The 18,656-nt window shown below is 32.5% G+C and overlaps 1 long non-coding RNA gene across 1 annotated transcript; it reads right to left on the reverse strand.

Moving 5' to 3' along the window:
• Positions 1 to 434: 434 nt before the first annotated feature.
• LOC129232050 (uncharacterized) lies at positions 435 to 17,655 on the reverse strand. The gene is made up of 3 exons (XR_008581319.1): positions 17,573 to 17,655; positions 7,421 to 7,523; positions 435 to 493 (listed from the first exon to the last, which is right to left on the reverse strand). It is a non-coding gene; the product is annotated as an uncharacterized LOC129232050 (long non-coding RNA).
• Positions 17,656 to 18,656: the final 1,001 nt, after the last annotated feature.

Here is an 18,656-nt window from a genome sequence, read left to right on the forward strand (position 1 = left end):
AGCTTTTAAAACGCGGGTTTAAGAAGATCTTCGGTAATGTTAGTAGAAGGAGAGGTTTGGAGTCATTCTTCGGTAAATTTCTGAGCGCTCCAGCGAAATTTTTTGAAACTGAAGCCCTAAAAATGAAAGTTTAGACAATCTTTGGCGATATTGGGAGGGGGATAGGGGGGATATCTTGAAATTTTCCGAGTTGAAGTTCGAAAAACGAAATTTTTGACGCCTTTTTTATAGCATGTAAAACTTTGAAAAATTCGGGGGGGGGGGGCTGGCTTTAGCCTTGCTGCTGATTGCAGTAAGGATTAACACACTACCTGCCTGAACCAACTATGTGGAATGCCATTTTAATAAGTAATATTTTTTTTAACTGAGAAAGTTCACTAACAAATCATTAAATCCAGAAGATCTAAGGAAATGGTACAAAATTGTTATACTTACGCACAGCCTTGCTTCCGTAAGAAAGCAAATACCCATGATTTCACTTGCATAAGAATTACTAGAAAATAAGACTATTTTAAAAGAGGTATAATTTACAGAACTATACATGCCATTCAAATTTACAATTACAAAAGACTTTACTTTTAAAAAATATATATAAATCACAATTAATATTACAATTAAATTATATTTTAAAATAATAATAAAATGCAATTGAAATGTCAAAATTGTCCCTTGTCACCAACAGACGTTTCTCTCTCAGTTATACAAAACTTACAATATCATGAAAGTGCAATAGATATACATTATTTGTCACAACATGACAGTCTACAATAATTATTTATGTTGATTTTTTTACAAATATGTTATATTTTTGTTTTACATATCCTTTAGTAAGCATCCCTAGTTTTTGTTTAATCACAAACGCAAGAAATAACAATAAAAAATTTGAATAAATGGTGACAAATATTTAAAATAATTCCCAAGGAATAAAGAACTCTCTCTCCAAAGAACAGTAAGATTTAAAAACAGAACTCTTTTCTCTACTGCCTGTGAATATGATTTTTTTTATTCAAAGGTTAGTGCATAAACTGAATAACACATTATGGTTTGGTCAGCTATGTATGGGCACTCCAAATCAAAAAAAAAAAAAAATGAAAAAGCAGAAAATATTCAGTCAAACCTTTAAAACTGAAGCAATTCATGAACTAGAACTAATATTAAGCTAAACATTTCTTTAAACCCTGATTCTGAGGGCTGACACATTAAGATGAATCTCGCAGGTCAGAACATGTTATGAAGATAAAATACATTAAAATGGTTTCTAGATAACGTGGGGAAATACAGAAAGGAAAAGATAATCACAACTAAGTTTTGCAAGTTGCAAATTCAGAATCAAGAGAGAAAATAGAAAATCCTTTTAAAAGCATCTCTGAAGACAGAAAAGACAAAGATAACTTTACTGTGGTTTGTAAGAGGGGTGACGGGTAGGCGACTGACACAAATAGTTTGTCCCCAATTATTTTTACTTCGTCGCCAAGTGAGAAATGGTGACCATGAATCTTGATCTTTATCATGGGTGTGCCACATATCACCAGCTGCCATGTCATTTTTGAGAGGGATAGGATTTGACTATCATTTATCTGTTGCTCCTAGTGTAATAACTGCGCTTCGCCTTCGTCAATGCGAAAATTTGAAAATGCTAGGGTAAGAAGCCATTACATTGCCCTTTAAAACAAAACTAAAAATAACTTGTTTTTCTTGGGCGTAGAAGAGATATAAGCCTTTAAAAAGTAATACAATAATAACTTTTGCACATTACTTAAAAGAGACTAAGTAGATTGGATAAATACATTTAAAAATACCATATAACCATGTTTCATTGAAATATATTTACAAAATGTAATTTTAAACAACAAATAGTTTTCAATTTTTATAAACTATATTTACAAAACATAATTTTTTACCAAAAATAAATGCTTCATTTAAAAGCTTATATCTTTTCTACACCTAAAAAAAACAAGACGGTTTTTGTTTCATTTTAAAGGGCAATATAACGGCTTCTTACTCAAGCATTTTCAAATTTTTATCACCTAACAAACATCCTGTTTTTGGGGAGTGAAAAAGCCGATTTTTCACTTTTTCTTAAGTTTAAGCAATTTTTCATCAAATGAAGGACAACTAGCATCAACCTATTTTTTCTGTGCTTCTAGTATGCATAATTAACTACAACAGGAAAAAAAATTAGCTTCCTACTGAGTCCCACATCTACTGTTTTAGGCTCAAAATAACAAAAACGGCACTTTTTCAACCATGATTTCACAACCGAAAATTTCTAATTAGGCTTATTTTAAATCTTTTCTTTTTATGCGCAGATAAAAGTTCACTCTTTCACCTTTAAAATAAGAGAAGTTTGATCTTCTTACTAAAATTTAAATAAATTTACTAGAGCTTTTTGAAAGAGGGCTCAGGAAGAGGGCCTATTATTTCTCAGGAATAAAATTTTTCCAAGAAAAAAATATAACAGTTTAGGGGTACAGAACATTGGTACAAATTAGCTACCAAATTTCATTAAAATTAAAAATGGTGCTGCACGGCCCATTTGTAGATTTAATATGGAATGACCCATAAACTAAAAGAGTGGTTTTTCTACTGCCATAAGGGAATATTGGTACTTGGATCTAATTTATTTTAAACTAGCAAATATACCCGGCGTTGCCTGGGTCAGTAATAATGGTAAGAAACAATCGCTACTTTCTTTCGTTTTCTGTTTTAACTGAAAGAACTTAAAACACACTGCTTTGACGTGATTAAAAATCGAGCTTCTTCCTTACCCATAAAAGTAAAATAGCATTAAGTATAAAGAACCAATGAATATTCATTTAGAAACGAAAGCACGAATTTAAACATATAAAAATTTGAAGAATTTCCAAAATATGAACTAACAAAAACAAAGATCACTAGAAAAACTGAGTGCTTGCTTCATTTAATTAAATAGTGCACACACACACAAAAAGAAAAAAAAAGCTCTCTACTATGTTTCCCTCAGGGTGCGAAAAGTAGAGTTTCCAAATGTTTAAATGACTTTAAACTCATGTTTGCTCTGGAGAACTCTTGATTCAAAATTTTCATTGTAATTACTTTTAATATTGCTGTTGTTAGGCAACAAATTTTTGTAACAATGGGTTTTATATTTAATCACATAGAGTAAAAAATTACATAGAGAGGCCCTGCTATGCTAAGAAATTTAAGCCGGAAGTTGCACCGCTGTATCCCAAGATCCTTAGCTTCTTGCTGAGTGTTTTAAGATACATCTGGATTCAAAACATTCCATTACTGAACCTCAATTGGTTGTTAATTTGAACTTAGATATTGTTGCAAGTTTATGAAGCACGTTTTTGAAATTGCATTAAAACATGAATTAAAATGCAAACCAATCCACCAGCTACTTTATACAGTCTCTTTGCAAGATTGGTGAAAACTATACTTGCAAAGCAATCACGTTATCATAACCCCGCCCATCATTGCACCGCTGTATCCCATAACTCCGGCTTCAATTTCAACTCCTTTTTACCATAGACGGGACCTCTCTATGTATATTTCCTTATTCTATGTTTAATCATAACATGGGGAAATTACATAAAATTTACTGTTTTTCAACATAACTTTTTTAAAACTATGTTTTTAATTAATAAATTACAGCCTAAGTTGCTCCCTGATAATGTAGCTATCTATAGTGAAAAATGGTTAAAATCCGTCCAGTAGTTTAAGTTTACCTCGGACATCCAGACAGAAGTAGCTCTTTATGTATAAAGATACATAAATCCACTTAGTTCACAATATTTTGGATCCTGAATGAAAATGTCAAACATGAAATTTTTAAAACCATAATAAGAACCAAAACTATCTGCAACAAAAAATTATTTTCCAATAAAAATTTAAAAAAAAAATAGATAATAATTAAAGAGAGTCCATTAAAATTATACCAGTGGCGGTTATTAAGGCTTACATATGGACGGTTATTAAGGCTCCAGAAAAATTGCTTAGTTGCATATATAAATTGGATTTAACCCAAGGGCACCCATATGCAAACTTTTAAGGAGGGGCTCAGATATTTTCCCCAGGGTTTAGCAGGATATTTTCCCCATAGAAAATGATTTCAGTACAGATTAGAGTTATTAAAATTTGACATTTTTAATAACTCATTCATTAACTGCTGAAGAAGAAATGTTTTTTACATTTTTACAAAGCAAAAAAGTACTAAAAGCAAGAAAATTCTAATTTCAAATAAGGGGGGGGGGCTTTACCCCCCCCCCCCCCATATTGGCGCCCTTGATTAAACCAGGGTTGAAAAAATATTTTTTCAATTTATCTTGATGCCTACATTCCTAGTAGGGGTCATGGTGACAGAGGGGTAGCTAGACCCGAATTTCGGGGGGGGGGGGGGGGTTTACTTCTTTTATATATATATATATATATATATATATATATATATATATATATATATATATGTATGTATATGTATGTATGTATGTGTGTGTAAATTTTTTTATTATTAAAAAAATAAGAGGGAGGTGAATCTTACATACTTTGGAATGAGGTGCCCCAATTCCGATACTTGTGTCAAACAAAACAAAAGCAAAGAATTTTTTGTGAAATTTTCTAGAAACAGTCTTGTCAAAACCAGTGTTTTCAAATCAGGGGGAAATCAAATATCTGATGAGCCTGTTCCGTTCATTTCAGTGTGACTGCTTAATTTAGAGGCTAACACACATCTACAAAAGCTGGCATCACTGAAAGCTAATAGATACTTCCATTTCCGCCTGTAAACTGGATGTTTGACTTTCAATCTCATCGGTGGTCAGACTATCAAGACTATTTTTACCAACTTGGTTTGCACTAAAAGTATGAAATAAAATAAAAAAAGACTTCTTGAATTATAACCCGCAAAAAATGAAATTGCTTTTCATATCATTATATTTATATGTTGCTTTTTATGTATTTACATTTATGCTAATTCTAAAGCAGTTAATAAAATTTGAATAAAAAAAGTTTGGGAAGAAATATAGGCGGTAGAAAGTTATTCGCTCAAATGCATACCATCTGTTCTCCTCTCAAGTCTTTATTTTTAATTTTATTAGCTGCTTTAGAATTTACATAAATATCTATTTGGGAGAGCAACAGCAATTTTCGAGTATTATAAACAGAAATCTTTTTTATTTTCTACTTTTTAATGCGAACCAAGCTAATAGAAATAATCTAGATTCATTTCGTTTTTAAACATTTTATTTATGTAATGCTATGCAGTTTTTCTTTTGAATTAAAATAAAATTACCTTCAGAATGGTCCGATGGGACTGATGCTGCTTTGCAGACTGTACTTCGTTTTCTTCAGACGACGTTAACTTTCTCTTTTAAGAGCAATCCTATATGTCATTTTAAATTTTTTCTTTGGGTTTAAAAAAGCTTGTTATTGGTTTTGCTCACTTCATTATGCAACAACTTTCACTTAGAGTGTGCTATTTTAAACAGACAGTACGTTTCCAAAAGAATACGCAGTAAATACTGGCTGAAAAATCAATGTCATTGCAATGGATACTCTGGTTAGCAAAGGTCGTTTTCACTATGACCTATGACACACACGAGACCAGACTGACAAAAACCTCTATCGTCTCAAATTCCGGTTATGCTATCATTTTCGGATTCGAAACCCAATGATCTTTAAAGCAGCAAACAAAAACATTTTCTTCAAATCAGAAACAGAGGAATTGTCTTCAAGAGCTGAGGAGGCAGTGGAAAAAAAGGGAGAAATGCATTCCACGAATAGGCTTTCCAGGAAGATTAACCAAAGGACAGTCGTTTCGCGCACTTTCTTGAAGAGGAGTAAAGGAGTGAAATTCACAGGTTTCACATGCAAAATGAACATTTCAAGTTCATGGTTAAAGGTCATTGAAGTTAAAAGCCATTTTGCTCTGTTATCTGGATTAGTACTGTTCTTTGGTTGCTCTCTTTCTTAAAATTGTGATTCCTTAGAAAACCGAAATGATTGGAGTGAAAAGAAAGTATAAGGTTTTTTTTCAAGTGATGAAAAAAGGAAAATCGTAGAATACTGGCCACGTTAGATTTGCAGCAATTGCTAACCTCAAGAGAATAAAGAATGAATCCCAAAAAAAAAAAAAAAAAAAATCAGGGACCAAAAAGCATTAAATGACTTTTTCTTGAAAGATATGCTTAATGTTTCTTTTACTGTCAAAATGATTCCTTAAACTCGCAATAAAGCACTTAATAATGTAATAATAGAATAAATACCTAACAAAACTAATAAAGAGTAATTTTAATAATCAAGAGCCCATATTGTCTTTAGTATCGATTTCAAATTTTCACCATCATATTTCAAATTTCTATAAAAAGTTTCCTAAAGCCCCCGTATCTCAAAACCTCTTCATCTCGATTTTTTTTTCATTAATGTGAAATTCGAAATATACAGATTCGACTGTATGCAATATTCTCACTGCACGGCTCATAAAATTAAACATATTTAACAATTTGCAGAATCTATGACAAAAAAAGGCTGCATATGCGTGGATTTAACAAATCAATCTCATTTCTAAAGCAAAGTGTCAAATTTCATTCAATTATCAAAAAATTGTCGCAGTAGAGGGAGGCGTCTTTATGCTTGAGGATAACACATAGAGCAGATTTTCAATGGCATTGGGTTGGGGGGGGGGGGAGCAAACTGAATTTTTGACCTTTGTTACTCAGAAAAAAGTTGTTTTGATTTTTTTTTCTTTTTCTTCCTTTTTTTTCTTTCTCTTCTCTTTTCTTTCTCTCTCTCTTTTTTTTTTTGAGGGGACTAACGTTTCGGGGGGGGGGGTTTGTCCCCCAAACCCCCCCCCCTTATCTACGCCCCTGCATGGTGAGCCTAGAGGATAAGGTATCTAACTCAGGAATCAGAGGGTCCCAGTATGAAGCCTGAGGTAAATGCTTTTGAAATCTCTGGGGTCCAGAAAAAGTAACCACGGATGTAAAATTCTAAGAAAGTTTCTCTCTTCTGCAGTTTCCCTTACTTAAATTTCTGGGAGGGAGAAGTTCTCAATCTACAGGATGGAACTAGGAATTTTACTGAATGATAAAATTGAGCATACACATTTATCTACAAACAATTTTGAGAGACATTTGGCATTCAAAAAATTGCAATACTTTCTTCACACTTGCCAAATTGTCAATCAAAATTTGCAGTATAATAAACATCTTTGGCAGTGACCTCTCATAGGGACAACCCTGTCCCTCCAATTCAGAAATAAACCAAAATTATGGAGATGGTGCTCCAATCCATCAGGGTCCAAGAGTAGGACTTCTTCTAACACTTTCTCAGGTGCCTCAACCTTTCTTTGCTATAAGAAAGAGGCTTGTGCCTTCCAAGTAGCATAAAACAACAAGAACAAACTAGAAGAAAAAGATGAAAAGACTGAGAGAAGAAAACTTACAAAAAGTTTAGTTCCGTCAACTTAGACTGGTTCGTGATTTATGAGACATCTGGACTGACTTTCGTTTAATGGAGAAACTCATTGTTGAATCGGTCAAAACATTCTGAAAAATAGAAATGAACTTGAAGAAAACATTACATATTTCTTCCAAAAAGAACAATCATTAAACTTTTTCATTTAACAAATTTAAAAGGTCTCATTGAATTGAAATTTGTGCTGGTAGATTTTTAGATCCATATCAGAAGTATACAATTACAGTTTTTGATTTAAAAGAAATATATTCCAAACTATATAAATCATCAACACTTGTTTCTGATAAGGAGGACTCTTGAAACTATTCAAAACACGAACGAAATAACATCAAAATCTTTCAGGGCAAAACCTCGATTGCATAAATCAAACAGAGTACAGTATTTTGCTTATCTCTCTATCTGGGCATAAAAACAGGCATAAATTACTACAGTAAATAAGAAACCAATCTTAAATGTGTAAATGGAAGAAAAAATTGGATTCATTTGTTTCAAGGTCACGTAGAACTCCCCTCCCCAATGTTATAGAAATAAATGTAAACTTCTGAACAAAAGTCAGCCAAGTATTGACAGAGTATTCACATGACTTTCACTCCAGAGTTTTATTTATTTATTTTAATTTATTTATTTATTTATTTATTTATTTATTTTGCCTTGAAAAAAAGATTTTCTCATAACTCTAATACACATGTGTTATTTGTGTATTTAATCTAATGTTAATTTTTTTTTTTAATTTATTATTTCTTTGCAAAACAAGAATGATAGTGGATTCATTTATAGAAGTTATTAGGAAGGATTATATTCATATTAGAATACTTTTCATATTCTTCAGGAGTACTCCTTTTTGTAAAGACATAAAAACCATTTTTATCTCTCATTTAAAATAACTTTCAACTACTATTGAAAAGTAACAGGGTTGAACAAAAACTTGAAATGATGAAATGAGTAAAATTACATTAAACGTCTTTAAAATTAATTTTCTCATTATGCAATAGTAATGCACCAAATACAGAGAAAAATAGAAGAACATCTAAGATTTAAAAAAAAAAATCTTCATCAGGAGAATTAGAGCACAGGCTTTAAATTTAAAAAAGGGGTGATTTCTGTGCATAACTAGAATAATGGATACTGAATAGGCTGATGGGCTGATAAATGGGGTATGGCTGTTAATGTTGGGAAATGTCAAGTGCTACATTTAGGGCATGGAAATAAATGTACAAATTATTATTTGCAAGGTTCAGTCATTAGTCAGGCAGACAAAGTTACTGATCTGTGGGTCTTAATAAGTCAGGATTTAAAGTTTAGCCAACAGTGCAGCATTGCTAGTAACAGAGCCAATAAGATGCTTGGGTTTATCAATAGATCTATTTCAAACAAATCTAAAGAAGTTCTTCTGCCCTTATATAGAAGTTTGGTAAGACCTCATTTGGAGTATGCTGTTCAGTTTTGGTCTCTTATCTTAAGAAAGATATTAATGTATTGGAAAGGGTTCAAAGGCAGGCTACAAGGCTAATAAATGGACTTTCCCATTTAGATTATGATTCCAGGCTTAGAAGGCTAAAAATGTACAGTCTTGAGCAAAGAAGAGACCGAGGGGACATGATTCAGGTATTTAAATTTATTAAAATGAAAGATGTTACGGAGCTGAAGTTTAGCACTGAAAACAGGACAAGGGGTCATTGTTTTAAGCTATTTAAATCTCAGGCTAACATGGATATTAGGAAAAATTATTATTTTAGCAGGGTGGTGGAACCTTGGAACAGCTTACCGGAAGAGGTGGTAATGAGCAAGGGAGTAGATAGTTTTAAGAGGGCCATTGATCTTCACTAGGGATTGTAAATTGACCAGGACCAGTCTATCTGGGCCCAGAGCCTGTTGCTGGTCGTCACTTTTGTAATTGTATTTGAAAATGGCCAGCTGTGTTACAAAGGATGCAAAAGTGGTGGTGAAAAGTGATAATAAATAATGCATCTTGACTGAACATACGGTTCCTAACAGGGCATCAAAGGGCCTTGGTCCAAAATACTGACAAGAGAGTCCTCTGCTTAACACAACTTAGAACTCTCTTCTCTGGACTCTGTTTGGCTATTTCCATGAGGCAGGGCTAAAAAAACAAAACTTTTCCATCGCAGAGATGTGAGCTTCTGTATGGAAAGTCACAAACAACCTTAAAAAATTACTAAAGGGATAATTGTAATATAATTCTTATTAACGCATCATATAGTCTTTAATGCAACCTTGGACCACACTCTTATTGCCACGCTACGATAGGGATTTTGAGATTCTTTACTTCCCACCATCCCTTTCTTGGTAGCATTGATTGTGAGCACTGGATGCAATTCTATAAACAACTTTTCATCTTATACTTCACCTTTTCTCCGGGCTGAAACCAAGCTTGTCATTCGGGCTAGCCCATCAAGGAGGGTCAATTGCCCCCGCATGATTTTAGAAACATAATGTATATAAATATTTGCGTAGGTTATTTGCTGTTTCTTTTTTGCAGTAAGCAATGAGTATGGTTGAATTACTACAAAATAATAATTTTCTAATTGATAGTTTCGAGTTTGATTTGAATATGAACCAGTATCTACTCAGTTCCAGTATAACTTATAAAGCTACACATTAAAAAGCTTTTGATGGTTTAAAAAAAATACGACTATTAAAAATACTTAGGGGGTATGTACAGTATTATTTAGTATACAGAAAAATAAAAGTAAATTAACAAAATGCTTATGTGAGTCAAAAGAAAGGAAAGTGCTAAGAGAGGTGTGTGATCTTACCACATGAAGTGCCCTGTTCTTTTTTTTTAATCTGGGGGAAATACTAATAAATATTAAATTTATGACATTAGTTGTACTAAAACTGCATTTTAAGTGCTGTATATGTTCATGCAGGGGATGAAATCAGGGTGGGTTGGTGGGATTCCTGCCGAGATTTCTGAGATTTCTCAGATTCCCTCTGTGAAAATGGAGGCAGAAGACTCTCGTATGAGGATGATTAATCAAAGAAGGGATTGTCAAGAATTCGAAAAAGAAAGACATAAAGGACAAACTTTAGAGCATGTAATAGAACAATACGGATAGGAAAAAAATAGCATTCACTGATCTCTTTCATAAAACAAACTGTGACCCTCATGCATAAATCTTGGAAATCTTCAAAAATATCATGATATTTTCGAAAATATCGAGACTATACGAATTTTGATATACATTGGATATTTTGATAAATATCTGATATTTTCAATCAGTACAACTCAAGTCCTCAAAATAATAAATTCAACCTCAAATCACTCTTTATTTTCCTACATTTTTATTAATTTTAATGGAGTTAGTTTACACAGTTGCATGATATAAAAACAAAAAATGCATTAGTCGGTGCACAATCATAAGACATTTTTTTTTCTTTCTGACCAAAGTTGAATGTTTAATTAGGCACTTTAATATGAAATAAACTTGTTATATTGCTAATATTTTTATGAATATGAAATAAAAAGGAATGTTATATTACTTTGTTATATTAATGATGAATTAATACACATCATAAAAATATACCACATAACTTTTTGGTTATTTTTAATAACAAATGAACAATAGGACTATGAATAATATGATTTTTATATTAAAAATACCGTGGTTAAAAAATAAATATTGAAAATATCAAAATATCATATTTCCAAAATAAATATCGGATATATATCATGATATATATCGACTGATACGTATCGGCGAACCTTGTTGGAGAGAGAATGTGTTTGTTCTCTCCATTTCTGAATTAAAATTTTAACATAGTTTTCATTTAACTTCAATTTATTTATTTATTTATCTACATTAAGATGATCCTGTTTAAGGCAGAAAATATTACATGCTTGAATTAATAAGTAATTAGAAAAATTAAGAAGAAACACTTAAATAAAAATTTTCTTTCTTTTTTTTCTCTCTATATATTCTTCAATCATGGGTCAGGGTCATGTTATCATGAACCCAAAAAGAGAATATTTGATATAATTCAAAGTTCAAATTTAATATAGTTCGATCCCCTAGGTTCGGAAAATCTGGACTGAGTGAAAACTAGGGTTTTTCAACCCTAATCCCACATGATATTTAGCGGAATTAATCTCGCAAACATTTCCCCTGCAATGATTTTCCATCTATTGCAGTTTATAAAATGAATATTTCCATTAGCATCATCTGAAATTAGAATAGTCTCCCTTGTATATCTGTAAGATGAGTAGGAAAAACTTAGTGTCTCATATGATGACAGGGGATTTGCCATTTAAGATCAAAATTTAAATGATCTACGGTATAGATCATTTACATTTTTATGAGAATAAATTGGTAAATGAACTACATTTTGAGCGTAAATAAACTACATTTTAACGAGCTTGGTCAACTAGCAGTGACGTGTCTAACGGTAAGCAGACTACACGGTCGCTTTGGCCTCATGATGACGCATTGCCCCGAAATTGGGCTTGAATCTAAAACAAGAGTACGATGGTTTTAGGAACTACTAAATGTAACTAAACAAACAAGATTTTCTTCTGGTTTAGGAGGCCCCCAAATTTGTTTCCCCACTATTTTGAATTACGATGACATTGGGCTTGAAATTCGGCTAGAATCTAAAGCTCAAATATGTTGGTTTTAGATTTTACCAACTGAAACTAAACAAACAAGTTTTTTTTGCAGCAGCGGATTGATTTAAAAATCAATGTTTAAAGGATATGTACAGAAATAGATTGGTATTAGCACTTGGAAAGATAAATTTGATCATTTTATTATGCTTCTTCAAGAAAAAGAGGATACCTTAAAAACAACATCAGAAAATCCAGACACATTAGGTCTCTTTGGTTATCACATTTATCAAGCAGCTAAAGGAATATCTTGTACATTTCCGAATATGGAAACATCGTTGTAAACTTTTTTAACAGTTCCATCAACAAATGCATCTAGCGAACAATTTTTTTCAGTTTTGAAAAAAGTAAAAAATTATTTATGAAATAAAATGGGAGAAGAGAGACTGAATAGCTTAAGCTATTTTATACGTAGAGCAAGAGATGTTAAACCACATCAACACTAAAAAAAATAGTTCATGATTTTGCTATCAATAAAACACTACGAAAATCCATATAATAAGGTACTCAAATAAAATTGGTTGTGCAACGATATTGTTTTTAATTTTTGTTAAAATTTTATTTGAAATTCCATTTTTTACAAAAGTTTGGAGGCTCTAAAATCTTTTTCGCTTAGGGGCCCCATTTCACTTGATCCGTCCCTGTCTACTGAAACATTTTTTGCAATTTGTTCTAGAGCTCTTTGCAGAAGTTAAGTTACTAAATTCACACAATTCAGTGCTCACTGGAAGTAGAGCTTTTAGAAAATGACAAAGGAAGACGAAGCTAACAAGGATACCAAAACCAATGACACACAACCAAAAATTTTCATTGAAAATATCAAGCCATTTCTTGACAATAGCAAATGATATTTTTAATTTGTTGGTGAAGCAGGGGTGCCCCCCCCCCCCCCCCAAGCTCAATGACGCAAATTCCACCCTAAAATTTTTCAACCCTCATTCTATTTTTTTTATTTTCCAGCTCTCTTTTTTATTTTATTTATTTTTAATATGTTTTATTTATTATTTTAAAAACTTTTTATTTATTTGTTTATTTTTAATTATTGTTATCATTACTATTATTTTATTAGAAAAGTTCTGTGCTACGCCAGTGATACACACACACAAACTAAATAAATAAATGAAATAAAATATAAACAGAATAAAATAAAATTAATTAATTAAAAATAAATCAATAAATTAAATAAAAAAATTAAAAATCCCCCCCCCCCAAAAAAAAAAAAATTTTTTTTGATGGGGGCACTCACTCCTGTAGTGAAGGAAGATTCTGTCGTGGAATAGAAGGGAGTGAATATGGACGCGTTAATGCCCCATAAAGAACTACAGAAAAGTATAATTATCAACTGCCTAAAGCTACCCTTACCTTTTAGAAACAAGGTCATGTTTTCTTCATGCATGTTGTACATACAGTGGCTCCCAAAAGTGTTCGTACACCTACGACTTTCAATAAAATAGGACCCTATCCATTCCCATTGGTTAGAATTAATATTTCAGAATAGGTATTTAATTATAAGAGCTATGATCTATTTTCAACAAAACTGCATGAATTTTTTTTTTTTTAAATATTAAAACTTATTTTTAAAAATCAAAAACCAAAAAGTGCCGGAAATTTTATCTCATAAAAGTCTTCGTACACTTTTAAAAATGTCTATATATTATTGAAAAATCTAACTTTTTATTAAGGTATTATTTAGTAGAATATCATGCAGTATCCACAACACCTTTTAAATGGCAGGGAATATATTTCATTCTTTTTTTTTTTTTTGTGTAATTTCTGACTAAGTGTTCAACAACACTTCAAGTCTTACTGTTTCTTGCTGTATTTTCGTAATCTAGCCTCTAGATATCTTTAAATATGTTACATTAAGTTCGAATCTGGAGATTGAAGGGGTATTTTCTAAACTTTAGGACAATTTTTGAGGCACTAGACGCAAAATGTTGAAAACCGTGTGCTTCTTATCTTTATCTTGATAAAAAACAAAGTTGTTTCCGATAACCAAATTTTTGGCTAAGAGTCTAAAATTGGTTTTTAAAATACTTAAATGAACAGCATGATTCATTATTTCATCAAAAAATTCCAAACTACCAAGCCCTGTGCTCATAGGCGGATTTAAGACTGAGTTCCTGGGGGGGCAGGATTTTTTTTTTTTTTTTTTTGGAGAAACATTTTTAATTGCCCTCCCCCCTCCCATGTTTTTGTCTGTTTTCTGTGATGCGTGAGGCCATTCTTTACTTTTTTATGTGCCGTTTTCATTACTGTGTGTAATCATGCTGTCATTTTTAAATTGACCTTAAAAGAGAGGGGGCTGTTATGAAAAGAGTAACGCAGTGCTCCCTTTTAAGTGGGATATAGAATATCTCCAGTTTTAGGGGACCCTGGGGTTACTCCCCCGGAGGAAATGATCTAAAATAGATATAAAGTTCTGCATTTTGAAGTCTTATAAAGGTTAATTGGAAATAATAGGCAAATAATTTTTTTTTTAAGTTTTACGCTTTAAAAGTGCTTTGTGATGCAAGTTAATACTTTAAAAGAAATGGTGCACAGATTTAGAGAATAGGTATCAAGAGAGTAACATACTACCCATTTGAACAATTCTTAATTTATACATTTGATAAGAAATAAAATTGAAGCACACTTTGCTTAGGAGTTTCAAAGACTTGTCTAATTATTTTCAAGGTTTGGTTGGTTAGATTGGGTTTTTGGTTTAAGAGCCCTTGTAGGCTATACTGCGCCAATTCTTTTCAGGGATTTTAGAACCTATCAATAATTTGCACTTTCCAGCCTCTGAAATTGTGTAGTAGATTATACACTTGTACAGTATTGTTCAAACTTTGTAAGAAACGGCTATTTTAAGTTTAAAAGAAAAAATAAACTTTAATTTCTTATTCAAAAAAGAAAAAATCATGATTTTTTTTTGTTATAAGATTTCGGAAGATAAGTTGTTACTATATAAACTCCTCCCAAAACTGGGGAGCATTGTCCCCTTTGCCCCCTCCCCCCTATAAATCCACTCATGCTCTTCTGTACTGTTCAAAAACGAAAAAATAATTTTTTTTTTTTTTTAAATTTTTGGAAGATGTGTTGTTACTACATAAAGTCCTCCCAAAACTGGGGGTGCATTGCCCCCCTCTGACCCCCCATAAATCCGCCCATGCCTGTGCTGATATGCACCCTCACACAAGATCACATTCACGGTCCTGATTAACTGGTCCAACTTAAGATAAATAAATACCTTTGTGCTGAACAGTAAAGTAAGAAAAACATCGTTAAAAAAAAGAAAAAAAAAGCACAATGGCAAATTTGTGCTTTTTTTTAACGTTGTTTTTCTTTATGGTCTAACTTAGTTCTTTACATTAAGTTCCTAATTTTTTCTTCTATTCACAATTATACAAATATTTAACCAAAAATGTTGAATTCATTTTTATCTGTAAGTAAGACGTAATTCCAAAATGTTTTGAGCTCTTTTATCATTGATTCTGTGACGAAAAGCGTAAGTTTTCTGTTTTTTCACACGGCCAAGAAAATTTTTGCGTGAAGAGGTCCCATTTAATCCAGTTAACCAAAGAACTTGGTGAACTATTTTAGGTGAAAATTAAATGCAAAATTATCAATGAACTCTGCAGAAATTTTTACAGAACTACAATGTGTATTTCTCATAATATTTTTAACTGTAAATCTCCGATCACGTTTTGTCAACTTTGCCGGTTGACCTTTTCTTATCTTGTTTTCTTCTCGATTCTTTTCTTAAAAGCACTTTATCAAGCACTTTACTATAGAATGGAATAAATTAACTAATTTAGAGACATTTCAAACCAATTTACCGCTACTGTGAGGAAAAAATTCTTATTTCAAATGCTGTTTGTGGTTTTTTTGCAAATACCAACCATTTTAGAGTAAAAAGCACAATATTGAGGAATAAATAAACAAAAATGTAAAGCCAAATGACTTTTAAGGGTCAACAATGCAAAAATAATTAAAAAAATGACATATGATAATTTTAATCATGATGAATTTATTTGAAAATATTTGAGTGTTTGATGACTTGTGGCGCATTATTTCTATGTCTCTTTGTTTTTTGACCCATTCTAAAAAGAAGATCCGTCAATATTTTGACAAAACTACAGGGTTTTATTTAGAAAGGCATAGGAATGATGTGAAAAAATACTGGACTTGATATTTGAATTCAGTTTCGCGTTATTTTGGTTTTACACAAAAATTTCAAAGTGTACGAACACTTTTGGGAGCCACTGTATGTAGGGAAGAGTGTTGTACCTTGGGACCCTGCTCATTTCTAAGATTCTATTTTTTGCAGCTTTGTTTTTTGTAATCTCTAAATAGTAACCTTCACCAGGATTAAATGGTTCCATAGAAACAAACAGGATTGAAAGAGTTTTATGGATAACTAGCAGTACCGGCACAGCGATGCCCGTGCTAAAATGTAATGGAAGTCCGTTGAATTTAAAAAATTGACGCCCCCTCTGATGCGACATGATCATTTTTCTTTGTATAAAATGCATACACACTTTTTCAAAAAAAAAAAAAACTATTAAAAGTTTCTTTGGAATGTAAAACTTTTTGTCAAATTATTAGATTAGATTCACCGTTCCTTTAAAACTCTATTTAGCGAGTGAAGCAGTTTTTACTGCAATGGCAAGTGCTCAACTCTCTTTTCGACAAATTAAAATTAACAAAGAGCTATCTTCAATGAAGCATGTGTGCAAAATGCTTAGATCCAATTGCTATTGTAAGGCATTCAAAACTTAAATTTCAAAAATTGTAATTGTTCTGAAGTAATTAATGTTTTAGCAAGCACAAATCATCAGTAATCATGTCTGTATGTATAAGTTTTCTTACTTCACAAAATATAAACAATCCCAAATAGTCTCTTGCACCCAGGTCCCTAAATATAGAGTAGTTCGGTCCTGAGTATATAGCTCGCACAAAAGATGAAATTTTACAATTTTGGGCTACTTCAACTAATTTTCAAGCTATGAGTTGTGATAAATGCCTTTAATTATAGTAATTTAGAGTTCACTTAATGTAGCACGTAAATGTAAAATATATAACACAATTAAAAGATTAACCACTAATTGGTAAAGGTCATTTAAAATGCAGTGAATTTATGAATAATGTTTGCTAAAATTAAAAACAGATTAGACATAATTATTCAATTGAAAATTAAATGTAAAATAATAATAAAATAAAGCTATTGTAACATATTTTAGTAAAAAATATGCGAGATGTAAGAAGTAACATTATTTGCAATCAGATTAGAAATCTTTGAAAACAAACATTTTGCTTGAATCTCATGAGCTTATGTATTGGTATTATTTTCTTCGTACATATTTCAAAACAGAACTTGTACGATTCAACAAACCGACAGCGTTGTAATGGCAAACGATTTCAAACTGCTTGATCAAGCATATAAGCAATCACACATGATGCGCAAAGCAGCACATTATATCAAAACCAGTCAACAAACACAAAATCACGTACACATTTTGAACAGGGAAAGCACCGATATAATCCACAAACTGCACTCTACCGCTCGGCTCGACATGACACCGTCTTTCCAAAAGGGCTAGATTTCAATATTCGAACGTGATCACACACAAAGAACATGCAGCGCATCATCTTTCGTAGCATACGCGCGCGCATAAAACACATTCACAATGAAGCGCAGCCTATCACTGCTCACCATCTGCCTCAGTCCCTGCTCGTTTCTGTGTTGCTGTCGACTTCCTCTCTGACAGTCAGTCGGAGAGCTTTGCTGTCGCCGAAATAACAGACACAAACAGTCAGCTGAGAGCGTAGGGTTGCCGTATGGAAAATGGTTTCGCTTCGCCATGCGAAGTTGGCGAGGATGGAATTTTTCCTGGGCGTCACCTGTTATTTTGTTTTGGTGATGCATTTAGGCTGACGGGTATGCAATTCTTGTTTGGCATCAAAATAACAGTTTGAAGAGGAAAATAATTTTTGTTACATACCGTACAAACCAGTCAGAGATTAATTAAGCAAAAGGGAGTAAAAGCGCAGATTGCGCCATTAAAATTTGGGGGGAGGGGTTTTTCTCTTTTTGGGGGGACTCCCAATTTGGGGTATTTGGGAGGTGTACCCTTTCTCTTAAGGGGGGGGGGACAAACCTGAACTATGGAGTTGCCCACAAACGATGTCCCGCTTAGAGCAGAACCGTATTTTAAATTTTTCCGGGGAAGGGGGGCAAAAGGTTTGTGTTCAATGTATTTTTAAATGGAAAAAGAACAAATACGTGCAAAAATGGCTAATTTTTTCCCGTTTGTAAAATTCAGCGAGCGGGAGGGAGGACAATTGATCCCACCTGATCGTCCAGGTGACGGCCTGGCTTAGAGTGGGAGGGGCATAGGCGGATTTAGAACTGAGTTCCTGGGGGGGGGCAGCATTTTTTTTCTTTTTTTTAGCATTATCAGTTGTATTGATTACAACCTGGCTGGATTTAGATTTAGCGTGCCCCTAAGCTTTTTCAGGGTTTTGGTCTCTTTAGTAGTCTGGTCAACTTTTCTATCGTTGACAAAAAAAAGGGCCATTTTTTAAAGCCCCCCCC

The sequence above is a fragment of the Uloborus diversus genome, unplaced genomic scaffold, assembly GCF_026930045.1.
Source record: "Uloborus diversus isolate 005 unplaced genomic scaffold, Udiv.v.3.1 scaffold_1005, whole genome shotgun sequence".
Classification (NCBI taxonomy): domain Eukaryota; kingdom Metazoa; phylum Arthropoda; class Arachnida; order Araneae; family Uloboridae; genus Uloborus; species Uloborus diversus.